Here is a 16533-nt window from a genome sequence, read left to right as displayed (position 1 = left end):
TGCGCCCCCTTGTGCATCTGGCTAACATGGGTCTGGGAAGTTGAGCCTCGAACCAGGGTCCTTAGGCTTCACAGGCAAGCGCTTAACTACTAAGCCATCTCTACAGCCCCTTCCTGAATTTTTATACTTGCTAGAGATATGTGCACTTGAGAGGAAGCCCTATGGCAAGCCCTGAAGACAGCTTCTCTAGAGGCAGCATCCTGGAACAGAAGTCGTCATCTTGTAGGCACCTGATAGCTCCCCTCCAGTAGTAACAGTGATGGGATTTCTAGGGGCCACCTTGCAGAACCAAGACTGAGATGGTCTGGATCAACCAAATCACACCTTAGGCAGGACTGCTTAGCTATGTGAACCTCTTCTCCCTTGGTCCAGTTCTTTTTTTCTTTTTAACTTTTTATAATTAACAACTTCCATGATTATATACAATTGGCCCAGTTCTTTCTTTTAAAAATTTTTTGTTTTTATTTATTTATTTATTTGAGAGCGACAGACATAGAGAGAAAGACAGATAGAGGGAGAGAGAGAGAATGGGCGCGCCAGGGCTTCCAGCCACTGCAAGCGAACTCCAGATGTGTGCACCCCCTTGTGCATCTGGCTAACGTGGGACTTGGGGAACCGAGCCTCAAACCGGGGTCCTTAGGCTTCACAGGCAAGCGCTTAACTGCTAAGCCATCACTCCAGCCCAGGCCCAGTTCTTTCTTATTGAAACCTAAAGCTTGTGTCAGTGCCCTGGAGATGAACTCTCTTTAATCCCAGCACTTGGGAGGCAGAGGTAGGAGGATTGCTTTCAGTTCCAGCCCTCCCTGAGACTACATAGTGAATTCCAGGTCAGCCTGGGCTAAAGTGAGACCCTACCTCAAAAAAAAAAAAAAGGGACTCTGAAAAAAATTTTTTTTTGCTTGTTTTTATTTTTAGTTTTTTTCAAGGTAGGGTCTCACTGTAGCCCAAACTGACCTGGAATTCACTATGTAGTCTCACGGCGGCCTTGAACTCATGGTGATCCTCCTACCTCTGCCTCCCAAGTGCTGGGATTAAAGGCGTGCGCCACCACGCCCCGCAAGTCTGAAAAGTTTTGATGAGAGATGCTGTATGACCTCATGGTGTCTGGGCCCCGCTCCCCCGCCGTGATGGGTTTCAGGGGTATCAAGCCCGTCCCTGTGACTCACAGTGGTACTGAGAAGAGGGAGAGGGTTCTGAGCAGTGCCTGTGTGGCAGGACCTACTAGGAAGGAACCTTTGAGATTCATAAAGAACTATAGCTTCCTCTTTCATTGAGGAAATAGAGAAGCTTGGAGGTTTTTGGTCTTGAAGGCAATACTAGAAAATAAAGTCTGGGTTGGTGTCCCCTCTTTCGGAAGTAGAGTATTGCGTGACATGCTTTAGAAGCTGGGCTCCACCACTCGCTGGTGTTCGTGTGTGTGTGTGCGCGCGCGGGGAGGTGGTGTTTGTGTGTGGTATGTGCATATTGTGTGGGAACCAGACAAGGACATCAAGTGTCCTCCGTTATTGCTCTTCTGCCTTATTTCCCTGAGATAGAATCTCTGACTGAAGCCAGAGCTCACCATGTTAGACTGACTGATCAGCATGCCCAGCAATCTTGTTTTTACCCATTAGTGATGGGTTTACAGGCAGGCACAGCCATTCTCAGCATTTTCATTGTTGTTTTCGAGGTAGGGTCTTATTCTAGCCCAGGCTGACCTAGAACTCACTCTGTAGTCCTGAACTCACAGTGATCTGCCTACCTCACCCTCCCAAGGGCTAGGATGAAAGGTGTGCACCACTACATCGGTCATCCTGCCCAGCTATTTATCAGGTGCTGGGGATTGAACTCAGGTCTTCATGCGCACCCTGTAGCTACCTTCCCTGCCTCTGACATTCTTTTTTGTTCACTGCCCCCCCCACCCCCGCCGGCTTGTGGGGATTGAACCCAGAGTCTTACACATTCTAGGCAAGCACTCTATAGCAGAGCTACCTCCTCATGCCTTTTCATTATTTTTATTTTGAGACAGGGTCTCATTAACTTGTCCAGTGTGGGTTTGAACTTGGGAGCTGGGATTAGCAGGCATGCGCTCATTTTACCCAGCAACAGGATTGTTTTCAGACTGCTTTTTTGGTATGGACCCCCCCCTTTTTTTTTTCTTTAATCAGGCTGACCTGGAATCCACTATTGAGTCTCAGGATGGCCTCAAACTCACAGTGATCCACCTGCCTCTGCCTTTCAAGTGCTGGGATTAAAGGCGTGTGTCACCATTCCTGGCCCCCTAATTTTTATTGAATGCTTGACATTACTTGTAGGACAATTTGCGGAAGTCAATTGTATTTCTGCTGAGAAGTAGGCATTCCTTTTCTGGCAAGCACTTCGTGAGGAGAGAGGGTGGGGAGTTGAGGCAATCTACTGAGGAATCAAACTGCTTGTGTTTTGTTGTGATTGTGGCTACATCTAGATTCGTCTAGTGCTATCTTGTGCTTGAGGTTGTGGGCTGGTTTTCCTGAAGGGTTTTTGTGTGTTTCTCTTCTACCCCCCAATTTCCCTATGTGCCCGAGCACAGGAAGAGCTCTCTCCAGTTACAATGCTGCTGCTCCTTACTCATACTCGCCAGCCTGGGAGCGGGAATACGGGTTTCTGATGTCTTAGTTATTCCTCAGTCTTGGACAGACTGTCCCAAGATCTTGACAATGGAGCCTTCTCAGTGATTCTACACGGCCCTCAGAGGTAGAAGACTTTGAATGGCCTGGGCCTGGAATAGTGTGCCCCCTTTCCCCAGGGATAGAGAGTTTTGTTTTGATTTTTTTTTCCCCCCCTTGTTTCTTTCCTAGTGTTAGAAACTTTTCTGGTTACCACGACCAAGTTTCTGATAAGAAAGTTGGCCAGGCGTGGTGGTGCATGCCTCTAATCCCAGCACTTGGGAGGCAGAGATAGGAGGATAGCTGTGAGTTTGAGGCCACCCTGAGATAACATAGTGAATTCCAGGTCAGCCCTATCCCAAAAAACAAAACAAAACGAACATGAAAAAGAAACCACTTAATGGAGAAGTGCTTCATTCTGACTCATGGTTCAGAGGAATTGTGGCAGGAAGGCGAAAGGAGTTGAGTCTGTGGCCCAGGCCAGGAGCCAGCAGGGGGAATGCCTTGCCAGCCTGCAGCTGCCAGCGCTCGGCTGGCTCTCTCTCTTTTCCCTTTTCACTCAGGCTCTGACCCCAGGCCACGGGGTGGGTGTTGCTACTCACATTCAGAGCAGGTCTGCCCGCTTCAGTGACAGAACTCTGGAAATGCCCTCACATACATGCCCAGAGGTGTGTCTCCTCTGTGATTCTGAACCCAGTCGAGTTGGCAGTGACGATGACGCTCATACCCCTCCAGGTGTGATGTGCCCGTCCCTTCCAGTGACGTAAGGCTTTGTCCTCCGAGAAAACAGATCAGGTGGGCTTCATGCTTTTCCCCCAATGGCAGCTTCTCCCAGCGCCAGGCATTCCCTGGTCTTTCTTAGGACTCTAGTGGAAGGACTTGCGGAAGACCCATTAAACAGAAAAAATTATTCATGCATCAGCTCCCAGTTTGGGGTTGTTTCTGGTTTTCAGTGACTCGTGAAACCTTTTGTTTCATTTGTTTTTAATGTTATTTATTTATTTCAGAGAGAGACAGAGAGATTGAGACTGAGTATGGGCACACCAGGTTCTCTGGCTTCTGCAAATGAGCTCCAGCTGCATGCTCCCCTTTGTGCATCTGGCTTCCTATGGGTACTGGGAAATCAAACCCAGGCAGTCAGGCTTTGCAAAAGTGCCTTTAATCACCATTTCTCCAGCCCTCATAAAACCTTCTAGCTGAATTCTTTTAATCCACGTGTAAATCAATCCTGTTTTTCCTCCTATGAGCAGCTACAGGTGAGCCTGACTTCACGTCCTAGCACTTGCCTGCAGATGACGGTGTGATTGAATTCTCTGCTACCTTACCACTCTGATGAACCCAAGAAAGATTTTCATCTTATACATTATCTTACTTGCTTATAGAGTTAATTAATTAGTTAATTTACTGAATCAGTGTCTTACTCTGTAGCCTATGCTGACCTAGAACTCATGGCAATCCTCCTGTGTTAGCTGAGACATATAGACATGAGGTGCCACTATGTAAGATTTTTTTTTTTCCAAGATAGGATCTTGCTATAGCTTAGGCTGACCTGCAATTCACTATGTAGCCTCAGGCTGGCTTCAAACTCATGGCCATCCTACTACCTCTTCTAATTATGAGTAACAAGGTTTATTTTAGGAGAGAGTTAGAATCCAGAAGGAAGGCTAGCAGAAAAGCCCAAGCAAAAAAACAAAAAAGGTTCTCAGGTTGGAGGGATAGCTTAGTGGTTAAGATGTTTACCTGCAAAGCCAAAAGACCCAGGTTCCATTCCCCAGGACCCATGCTAGCCAGATGTACAAGGAGGTACATGTGTCTGGAGTTCATTTGCAGTGGCTGGAGGCCCTAGCGTGCCCATTCTCTCTTTCTCTCTCTCTCTCTTTTTCTTTCTCTCTCTCTCTCTCTGTCAAATAAATAAATAAATTATATATATATTTAAAAGGTTCTCTCCCTTCCTAGCAGGGCATGGAAAGAGCGCAGAGATGGAGACAATCTCCCTCACATAGAGAAAAGTCTGAGGACACACACACACAGAAAGAGAGAGAGAAAGTAAAGCAGGAGACCCTAAGCCTCAAGATCCCTTCACATAGGGGGTCAGAGAAGACTAGGAGATAGTGAAGGACTCAGAGCTTAAAGAGAGATTATACATGTAGCAAGGCAAGAAAGTCCTCAAAACAAAAGACGTGTGGAAAACAAGCAGGAACACACCCAGGCAAAAAGCCTGGCTAGGAAAGGGGAGAGCTTATCAAAGCCAGGACCAGGAGAGCCAGGCTCCAGGAGAATAGAGAGAGCTCCACACATGGTCGTACATCCAATTAGAATGAGCCTTGTCCGCAGACTGAGGTGGTAAGGGAGAGACCCGATTGGTCGGTGCACTCAAGAGGCTAAAGCCCTAGAAAACTTGAAGGAGGAATCACTGCTAAATTGTCATTTGCAGCCATCTTGCATGAGACTGGGTCAGACACAGGTTCTAGTCCTGCCAGGGCAGGCAAGGTGGCATCTTTTGGGCCTCTGTCCCTGGCTGACTATCTGGCTTCTCTGCGCTTTCGGTTCTTTCTTCCTCACTCCGATGATGCTGCTGTCACCGCTTTCAGCGGTGTTTGTTAGAGTTTGGATCTGGAATGCCTCCCCGAAGGCCTATGTAAAGGTTTGGATCTTAGTGTAGCACGATTAGAAGGTGGTGGAAACGTTTAAGAGGTGGGTCCTGGGCTAGACATCCAGCTCAGTGGTAAAGCACCCAACATACATGAGGTCATAGGTTCAATCCTCAGTACTGTCAAAAAAAACATGGGCTGGAGATATGAGTGGTTAAGGTGCTTGCCTGAAAAGCCTAACAACCTAAGTTTGATTGCCCAGTGCCCATAAAAAGCCAGATGCACAAGGTGGCACATGCGTCTGGAGTTCATTTATAGCAGCTGGAGGCCCTGGTGCACCCATTCTGTCTATCTCTCTTCTCTCTCTCTCTCTCTGCTTTCAAATAAATTTTTTAAAAAATTTTTTAAAAAGTGATAGAAGCTTAAATTGTGTTGGTGAGGCACTTTAGGGTTAGCAAGGTCCCTGAAAGTAGAAGCAGGAAATGTCCTTGAGCCTTGAGCCTGGTTTTTGCCTGGCGCTTTCCTTATCTCTTTCCTGGAAGACTACCTCCTTTCCTAGATGATTACCTTCTTCCTAGAGACCTGATTAACTGCTCTTTCCTAATCTCTTCCTTCCTGGAAAACTTGCAAAGTGCTTGGATACCTGGCATGGGGGCTGGACCTACCCGCTCAGCTCCCATCCAGTGAATTCCCACAAAAGACCCTGAGCGAATCCATCCCTGCTCAGGACCCCTCCCACTTGGGAGCTTTGTGCTTTCCTTAATAGTTTGTTTTCCCATTTCTGGGACCCTCTTTTATCTTGTAGGAAATCTGCCTTCTTCTCTCTTTCTTTTTCTTTTAAAATATTGTATTCATTTATTTATTTGAGAGAAGAAAGCAAAGGAAATAGGAAAGAGAGAGAATGGACATGCCTGGGCTCTAGCTGCTGCAAACAAACCCCAGATGCATGCTCAACTTTGTGAAAAATCAACTTGACCTTACGTGGGTACTGGGCCATTGAACCTGGGTTGTTAGGGTTTGCAGGCAATCACCTTAACCACTGAGCAATCTCTCTAGCCCATCCTTCTCTTAAGCTCTGTGATAAAACATTCCTAAACCTTACCCTTTTATGGTCTGAGAATTTCATTGTTCAAATTCATAACATAAGACCGTAGAGGCCATTGACTCAGATTTTGTGTGATTTTGACTGTCTGGCACCCTAATTCCTGGATCAAAGCTCTACCAAGAGCTAAAAATGGTTCTGTTACTCTCAGAGACACCCATAATTCCTGTCATTCTGTTGTCAAGCAGGAAAGGGACATAAGGAACCCTCAGAAATAAGGTTGCTCAAGTGACTGTTACTGACTGTGTAACGATGAAAAATACTGTTTGTGCTATCTTGGCTAACTTGTGCTTGATCAGCCTTTGGAACTGTTTACTTATGATTTATCTAAGAGTACATCTTGAATTAATGTCATTGTTTTTATGTATCATTTCGTGTATAAAACAGCACGGGCAAAAGTGATTCTGTTCTTGAAAAAAACTAAGTAGTACTTTACAAAAATGTATTGCAGGCTAAAATGACTATTCTTGGTATGCTGATTTAAAATATGGTGTGTGTGTGTGTGTGTGTGTGTGTGTGTGTGTGTGTGTGGTGGACTATGTAAATATATAGGAACTGTTGCCTCAATTTTTTTCTCTTTCCTTCTCTTCTTTTGAAAAGCCTGTTATTCTAGGTGTTCATATTTGCCAGGACTAGATAAAATAAAGACATTTATGAGGTAACAGTATTGAGGAATGAAGAAAAATCTCGTTATGCAAGGACTTTATATCCTTCATTAAGGACCAACTCAACTCTGGATATTAAAATGTTAATTTTAGAGGGAGGAGGATCACCATGAGTTTGAGGCCAGCCTGAGACTACATAGTAAATTCCAGGTAAGCATGAGCTACAATGAAACCTTACCTCACCACCCCCCCTGCCCACACACACACAAAAAATGAAATGTTAATTTTGAATTTCCCAGTGGAATGATTTGGGTTTGGCACTTTCAAATGTTAATTCTTGAAATTGAGGCAGAAAAAAAAATCTTGCTGCAGATTTACAAGAAATGTAATAAAATGATTTGCAACAAAGATTCAAAATGAAAGCAGATTATCTTGTCATAAATATAGTTTGCATTAACTATTTGTTCAAAGACCTTATAAATTTATACCATTTTACTAACTTAGGTACTCTTAACCTCTTGAAACCTATTAAATGATACTTCAGAGTTTATTGTGTATATTTCCTAAAGTATTAAAGTGGGGACTGGGGAGATGGCTCAGTGGGTAAGTGGTTGCCATGTAATTATGAGGGATGTGAGTTTGATCCCTAGCACCTACATAAAAATGCTGGTCATGGTTATATGGGAATTGAGAGCATTGGAGCCTTTCTCAGCTCTTGGGTGTGGTATAATCCAGGAGCTAAGGTGCTGGGTAGACACAGTCACACAGAACTTCCACTGAACCAGTGGCCTCTTGGTTCTTATCTTGTGAATTTTGAGAAAGGAAACCCACAGAGCAGAGGATAAGGTTTAGAAAGATTTTATCACAGAGCTTATGGAGATAGAGTTTATAGAGCTTAAGAGAAGGAAAGAGTATAGATTCCTGTCCAACTGGACGGAAGTGAGGTTCCCGGAAATGGGAAATTTCACCTAGAGATCCAGATTGGGGTCTTTCATGGAAGTTTACAAGATAGAATGGACTGATCAGTTTAGTCCTGATGCCAGGCTGGGTCCTGCCAGGTTCTCATGAAGGAAGTAATCTCTTCCCATTCCTTTCTCTTCTAAGGAAGAAAAAGGCCAGAGGCACCTATTCACCTCTTCTGGTGAGGTTTTAGGGGAACATTCTTTGCTTTTATTTTCAGGTTCCTGTCACCCCTAAACAGTCTCAATAGCAGTGTGTGCCTGTAATCCCAGTACTGGAGATAGTTTCAATAGCCTGAAAACCAGAGAGAAGCATAGGTGTCTTCAGACTATCTTCTTGCCTGAAAGGTTGGGTTGGCTGTAGTTACTGAATGAGAAGATATACCACAGACTGGGAGAGAACACTGACAAAAAACACACCTGCAAAAGAACATCCAGTCCACCCCCTTCCTTTGCTGAGGTCTATAGTATGGTGCCACGCTCTAGGTCAGACTGTTAGAGGCTATAAGAGGAAAGGAAATTCCACTCCCATACTCTTGGCCTTAGCCAGGGTAAGTTTCATCATGGTAGGAAAAGGATGCCAAGAGCAGACAGCAGGGTGTGACGTCTCCACATGTCGGCAGGGAGCAAGTAGAGAGTGTGAACTGCTAGCCCTGGCAAATGGGGCTGCATTATAAAATCCCAAGACCCACCCATAGTGACACACCTCCTCCAGCAAGGCTGGATATGAAGAATGAGGCTTAATTCACCAATATATGAGTTATGGGAGACACTTTTCATTTAAACTACCACATTGAGGGAAAGGAAATGACGTATCCAAGTTTGGGTATGGGTGCTTCAAGGGAGAGTTATACTTATCGTTAGCCATCTTGATGGCTCTCTGGTTATATCCATAAAGGATGTTAGGAAATCAGCTGTATGAGTTACTTTCTTGTGGCTGTGACTAAATACAGAGAGAAACAGTTTAGGGAAGGAAAGAGTTTATTTTGGCTTATAGATGCCGAGAGTGAGTTCATCATGTTGAGGAAAGCATGAGGGAACAGGAAGATGACATCACATTGCAGCAGAGTCACGAAGTAAAGGGAGAAGGGCGTGTGGGGGAGGACTAGAAAACCTCAAGTCCATCCCCAGTGGCTGACTTCTTTCAGCAAGGCTCCATCTTCTAAAGGTTACACAACCTTTCCATCCAGGAATCAAGTATTCAAGTACATGAGCCTATGGGGGGCATTTTACATTCAAACCACCACAACACCCTTCCTCTGTAACATTGCTTGAAGAGTCTAACTTATAACAAGGTTGTGGTTGTTTGAATCAGATGTCTCCCAGAAAACTCATGTGTTTTGGATGCTTGGTCCCCAGCTAGTGGCAATTTGGGAGGTTGAGCCTGGCTGGAGAAGATGTGTTTCTGGTTTCTAGGTATGGGCTTAGGGGTCTCATAGCCCAGCTTCCCCCTTGCCAGAATTCAGCTCACTCTCTTGCTATTTTCTTTTCTTTCTTTCTTTGTTTTTGGTATTTCAAGGTAAGGTTTCACTCCAGCCCAGGCTGACCTGGAATTCACTATGTTGTCTCAGAGTGGCCTTGAACTCACAGTGATCCTTCTCCCTCAGCCTCCCAAGGTCTGGGATTAAAGGCATGTACCACATGCCCAATTTGTTTTCTTTCTTTTTTCTTCTTCTTTTTTTTCTCCCCAAGGAAAGGTCTCACTGTAGCCCAGGCTAACCTGGAACTTACTCTGTAATCCCAGGCTTGCCTCAAACTCACAGTTATCTTCCTCCCGAGTGCTGGGATTAAAAGTGTGTGCCACTATGCCCAGCTCTTCCCCCCCCCCCCCCCCGAGGAATGGTCACACTCTAGCCTAGGCTGACCTGGAACTCATCCTGTAGTCCCATGCTATGATCTTCCTCCTTCTGCTTCCTGAGTGCTAGGTCTAACCGCATGCACCAGCAGGCTTGCTCTTACTGTTATTTTCTACCTGCTGTGGTAAGAAGTGATCAGCCTCTGCTCTACCATCCTTTCCTGCCATCATGAAACTTCTCCTTGAGACTACAGGTTAAAATAGAACCTTTCCTCCCATAGGCTGCTGTTGGTCAGATGTCCTATTCCAGGAACATGAAGGTAACTATAACTGGGTTAAAAGTTAAAGAATCTCTCTTGCTAATAAAAGTTTTTGGTGGTGCTGTCCCAGACCTAGGAATGAGGGGGGACTGCCAAAAATTCAAGGTGTTATCTCAGTAGGCCATTTGGCCTCTACTAGTGGTGACTGAAATTTGAAGTCTTTTGAAGTCTGAAATCTCCTACCCTGTCTCAGCAGGAAAAGCAGATTAGATCTTAGGGAAATTTCCTGTCTTTCTCTCTTGCCTCAATATAGTTCCGTAGCTGGGAAAACATAGGTCCTTAGAGGTAAGTGTTTCTTTGTAGTTTAAGCACCTCACTATATCAAAGATCTTGGCCTTCTTGGAAATAACTATCCTCTCATATTACTGCTCCCTCCTCCTCATCAGACCTTTTTCCAGAAAACTGACTTGTGATCGAGTTTACATCCTGGGGTTCATGGTCCACACAGCCTAGGGCATTTACATTTCAAAATGTTATTAGAGATTACAATGATTCAATTGGAAGACCTGAATTCCCTGGTGTGTAGTTTCCCCTTCCTCAGCAGTGGGCAGCTGCTTGTTGTCTCGGGTGACTCAGTTCATGGGGAAGTGGCTGTAGGCAGGAAATCCTACAGAAGACCGATAAAGCAATCACAGGGATCCGGCGAAAGAGCCATCAGGATATTAAGAGGAAGAGACACAAACCCTAACCAAGAATAGGGAGACAAGAGTGCACCCTGAACGAAGAGGTCAGGATCTGAGTGTCTATTTGAGTTTGCAGCATTTATGTGTCCTCTTCACCGTGGGTCTGTTCCCACTGGAAGCAACAAATTAGACCTTTCTAGTCATTAATGGTCAAGATAATTTTTGTGTCAAGTTTTGAGTGTAACTTCATTCATTCTCATTAAATCCTCACATTATAAGTATAATCAAACTCTCTATTTTATAGGAAAAATGAAGAACATATCCAAGATTACACAGCTCATGGCAAGTGAGTTTGAGGAATGAAGCTTTGATACAGGTCTGTCTCTAAAGCACACAGGGATATTAAAAAAAATATATATATTATATAATAATAATAAATTATATATATGTATATATATGTATATATATATATATTATTTATGAGAGAAAAGCAGAGAGATAGGAAGAGAGAGAGAGAATGGGCACATCAGGGCCTCTAGCCACTGCAAATGAACTCCAGATGCATGTGCCACTTTGTGCATCTGGCCTTATGTGGGCACTGGGGAATTGAACCTGGGTCATTAGACTTTGCAGGCAAGTGCCTTAGTGAATGAGCCATCTCTCCAAGCCCCTCTTTTTAAAATTTGAGACAAGATCCCAATGAGTCAGTCAGGGTTCTCTAAAAGAACAGAACATTTTGGATAACATAATGGATTTATCTTAAAGGGAGATTCAAAAGCCGGGCATGGTGGCACACGCCTTTAATCCCAGCACTCGGGAGGCAGAGGTAGGAGGATTGCCATGAGTTCAAGGCCACCCTGGGATGACAGAGTTAATTCCAGGTCAGCCTGGACCAGAGTGAGACCCTACCTCGAAAAACCAAAAAAAAAAAAAAAAAAAAAAAAAAAAAAAGAGAGAGAGAGATTCAGGGCTGGAGAGATAGCTTAGCAGTTAAGGCACTTGCCTGTGAAGCCTAAAGACCCAGGGTCTATTCCCTAGTACCCATGTAAGCCAGATGCACTAGGTGGCACATGTGTCTGGAGTTTATTTGCAGTGACTGGAGGCCCTGATGTGCCCATTCTTTCTCTTTATCTATCTGCTTCTCTCTTTCTCAAATAAGTAAATAATTTTAAAAAAATATTTATTTTGAGAGAGAGAAAGAAAAGAGAAAGAAGGAGAGAGAGAGCACGCACGCACCAGGACCTTCAGTTGCTACAAACAAACTCCAGACACATGTGCCACCTTGTGCATCTGGTTTATGTGAGTCCTGGAGAATCAAATCTGGGCCCTTTGGCTTTGCAGGCAAGTACCTTAAAGGCTAAGCCATCTCTCCCGCCTCCCCCTCCAATATTTTTTAAAGGAGATTTATTGAATTAGCTTATAAGGTATAGGCTGGGTAGTCCAATAATGGCATCTATAAGCTGAAGAGTTGGAAAGCCCACTAATTGCTCAGCTCATGAGCTGGATGCAGGCTGGATTCCAATGTTCTTAGATAATTAATAGCTGTGGCAGTTTGAATAGATGTCCCCAATAGATTCAGGAGTTTTATTAAAGCTTCTTGGATTTCCAGCTGTCTGGCTGGAGGAGGCGTCCCGTCCCCTGGTGGGGGTGGATCTGAATTCCAGTGTAAGATATGCAAAGTGCCTGAGTTTTGTGTGGGGTTCCCTGTAGTTTGGCTGCCAGTTTTTTTTTTTTTTTTTTTTTTGCTCTTGCTTTTGGTGGTGGGTTTCTCTCTCTCTCTCTCTCTCTCTCTCTCTCTCTCTTTTTTGCCAATTATGGAACTTCCCCTGGATTTGTAAGCTTCAAATAAATTCCTTCTTCCTCCATAAATTGTGCCTGATGTGGAAGTCCATCCCATCGACCTGAAGCTGACCTCTACAAAAGTCAAATGCACATGAGCAAGTGGTGCAGGCAGCCAGATCAAAAAACCCCAACTCCACATTCTCCTCCAGTCCCTCACCCGATGAGGCCACCCACTCTGGAGAAAGACTTCCTCACTCAGTCAGTCCTTCCTGGAACACCCTCGCAGATTTTATCCAAACTGTGGTCTCTCACTGGATTCCTAATCTGATCAAGTTCACAACTGAATTGAACCCTAATACTAAGCCACTCGGAAATTTACTATGTAGTCCAGGTTATCCTTGAACTCACTACCCTCCTGCCTCAGACTTCTGCGTGTGGAGATGACAGTGTGCACCATTGTGCCTGGTTCCCATGCCCATCACTGGACTTTCATGATTTTCTCACTCTAGCCCAGGCTGACCTGGAACTCACTCTGAAGTCCCAGGCTGGCCTTGAACTCACAGAGATCCTCCTACCTCTGCCTTCCAAGTGCTTGGATTAAAGACATGGGCCACCATACACCCAACTTTCAGATCTTTTTCATTACCAGAAACACACATTTTGTTAAGCTGTACCTTTTGAAGAATTCTCCTTTCTGGTTGGCACATTTTCAGTTTTCAGTCATGGGCCTCTATATTTGTAAGCGTTTTCTTTTAGAAATAGCTCATACTTTGTGCTTGACCATCTGTGACAGAAAAGAGACTTCTATGTCTCCTATCTCAGTTTCCTTTTTAGTGTCTCTGTAGATGTCCTACCTGGCTCTGTGACTATCTCATTTAGCAAGTTGGCCAAAAGATGTCACCTGATTCTGTCATCTCAGTGAAATGCCTGGTAACAGTGTCTGGAGCCTTGGGACAATTCAGGGAAGCAAAGTGTGCAGTGTGCAAAGCTTTCTGGCCATTCTTACATCCGGGTGCTCAGAGAAAACCACATGTGCGATGTTGTAAACAAATGAGGTTACTCACAGCTGGTGCAACTAGCTCCACCAAGCCATCCCCAGGCCAGAGGTACACTCAGTGGTTCAGGGCATTTGTCACACAAATGAGGCCCATAGGTGGTTCCCATAGAGTTTGGGGAGATACTCTAATGTAGAAAACACAAAATCTTCACCACTGGACAGAGCTGGTGTTGCACTCTGAGTTTACCACTTAGTACCATCTAGCCTAGAGCAAACCACTTTAACTTCTCTGAAGCTAAGTTTCTTCCTGTGCAAATGAGGATCATATTTATATTCTGGCGTGGTTATAAAAGTTAAAGATAGGTCTACTGCCTTCTCTGGAGGTAGCATTCATATGTCTACAAGGTACTTATTAAGTTTGGTTTCTTGGTATGTTAACTATATGTTGTTCATATACTTTCTCAGGACCTTTAAATGAACTCCAGACACATGTGCTACTTTGTGTATCTGGCTTATGTGGGTCCTGGGAAACCAAACCTGAGTCCTTTGGCTTTGGAGGCAACTGCCTTAACTGCTGAACCATCTCTCCAGCCATTTTTTTTTTTAAGTTTTTTTAAGGGTAGGGTCTTGCTGTAGCCCAAGTTGGCCTGGAATTCACTATGTATTCTCAGGGTGGCCTTGAACTCACGATAACCCTCTTACCTCTGCCTCCCAAGTGCTGGAATTAAAGGCATGCACCACCATGCCCAGCTCACCACATGATTTTTCCACTGGTGACATCTACCATCCCAAGCCCCCTCCAGCCCTTATCTAATTTTTACCTATAGTGAAAAGGCCATGGGATGACATCAGTACTTTCTAAATATAATTAGAAATGCAAGTATAGTTGGGTGTGGTGGCACATGCCTTTAACCACAGCACTCGGGAAGCAGAGGTAGGAGGATCACTATGAGTTCAATCAAGGCCAGCCTGAGACTACATAGTGAATTTCAGGTCAGCTTGGGCTAGAGTGAGACCCTATCTCAAAAAACAAAACAAAACAAATCATGTGGTACACAGGGTGGAACTGTTGAAGGTTTCTGAAGACCAGAGTGTAAGATGGTCTTGTAATGTCATTTCCTTGAGTATCACAGCTTACTTTCCGAAAGGACATTTGAGAAAGGGGTCCTTGGAGAGGGCCTGCAGATAGATGCCGAACATCTCTTGTTCTGAGGATACTGACAGTGAACAAATGATGATGAGGATGATGACAGAAAGAGGAAAAAAGGAGCATTCATTGAACACTCGTGATGTATCAGGCAGTTGCTAACACTCATAGTCTCTTTTATCTCTAGAAAGCTTGAGCACAGTGGTTATTAGCCAGAGGCAATTTTGCTCATGCCTCCAGGGGAATATTTGCTGATGTCTGGAGACTTTTTTTTTGTGTTCATTAGTAGGAGATACCACTGGCATGTAAACATCCTATAGTGCACAGGGAGAGTCCTCATAAGAATTATTTGGCATCTGGGTAAGGTGGCACACATCTGTAATCCTAGCACTGAGGAGGCTGAGGCAGGAGGATCTTGGGTTTGAGGCTAATCTTGGCTACATAGCCAGTTCAAGTCCAGCCTGTGCTATAGAGCAAAACACTGTCTTATAAAATGTTTTTTTTTTTTTCTTTACTACCAGGTATGGTGATGCACACCTTTAATCCCAACACTTGGGAGGCAGGTAAGAGGATCGCTGTGAGCTCCAGGCCTGAATGGAACTACAAAGTGAGTTCCAGGTCAGCCTGGGCTAGAGTGAGACCTTACCTCGAAGAAAACCAACACCAAAACAAAGCTTTTTATGATTATTATTTTTATTTTGGCTTACAACGTTAGTGGTGGAGAAGTTGAGAAACTCTCCTGGAATGATGACCTTCCTTTTTATATGGATCTAGAGCCTGAAGCTCTCAGAAGCTCCCTGACATTCAAACTGGACTTCAGCTCAGAAGCCTGTCTTCTTTCACTCTGCCACAGGAGTGAGGACAGGGATGGGGGAAAGTGACCAGGATGACAAATCAGGACACAAGGTGGCACTCAGTGGGTGTGTTCTGCCCAGATCACGGAGTCCCCAAAGACCACCGAGAGTCTGACATGTATGCAACAGCAAAGAGCTTTATTTCGGGCTTAAGCTCGGACTCTTGACTTCACCAGCGCAGTGGATCCGTACAAGAGCCCCGAGCAGCAGGGGGCAGGTTTTTTTTTTTTATAGGGATTTGAACAAAGAAGTAGGGGAATGGTTACATGATTGGTAGATTTAGGCAGTAACTGCACTTGTATTTTTCTGATAGGCTTAGGATGCTGGTGGGCAAAGCTGGTGGGCAGGGAGCTAGAGGAATTCCAAGCAGATTAGGTAACCTCTATTGTAATTGGATATGTGTATTTGAGGAACTTTAAGCAAACTTATTTTAAGTAAACTTATCTATGACCACAGGAACGCATGCTGCAGACAGTCTATTCCCCCTTATCAGGAAACTGATCTTTCTGGGAAGCAGAAACTTAGGCCTATTGATGATTCTGAGGCTTACTATGGCTTCCTGAGTCCTTCAGGTGTTTACTGAGATATCCATTGAATTAATGAATGAACAATGAGTAAAAGAATGAGTGAAGGCAGAAAATAATCATGATGGGAATGTTCCTCCTATTGTTATTTATGTTCTTGCTCTACAATCCAGCAAAGAAAGGGGGGGGAAGTCACATGATGGTGAGGGATCTCCTGCCCCTCTGCTCATTTTCTGAAGGAATCAAGATTCCAGCATCCAGGTCTTCAAATGGAGGAAGTACCAGAAGGCTCCTGCCCACCATTTTCCAGCATCTTCTCCAGGAGTGTAGAGACTGAGTTAGAATATTTGTGAGCTGAGTTTGGGTGACATTTCCCTCTTTGCCCTAGAAGACCTGCCCAGCTATGATCCCAGAGAAGGAACCTGCTTTCCTGTTTCTGAAATTCTGAAACTTCTGTGATTCCAGCAAAGCCAAATTGACTCCCGTAAGCCCTGAATCTTCTAGGAGGGAACAGATGAGAGGAAAGAGGGTGGAAAGGGAGGAGCCTAGGATTAAACAGACCGTTTCTTTTCACTTCCTCATTCAGACTCCAGAATTTGTCTGTTCTCTG

The sequence above is a fragment of the Jaculus jaculus genome, chromosome 1 (assembly GCF_020740685.1).
Source record: "Jaculus jaculus isolate mJacJac1 chromosome 1, mJacJac1.mat.Y.cur, whole genome shotgun sequence".
NCBI lineage: Eukaryota > Metazoa > Chordata > Mammalia > Rodentia > Dipodidae > Jaculus > Jaculus jaculus.
This window is presented reverse-complemented; position numbering follows the sequence as displayed.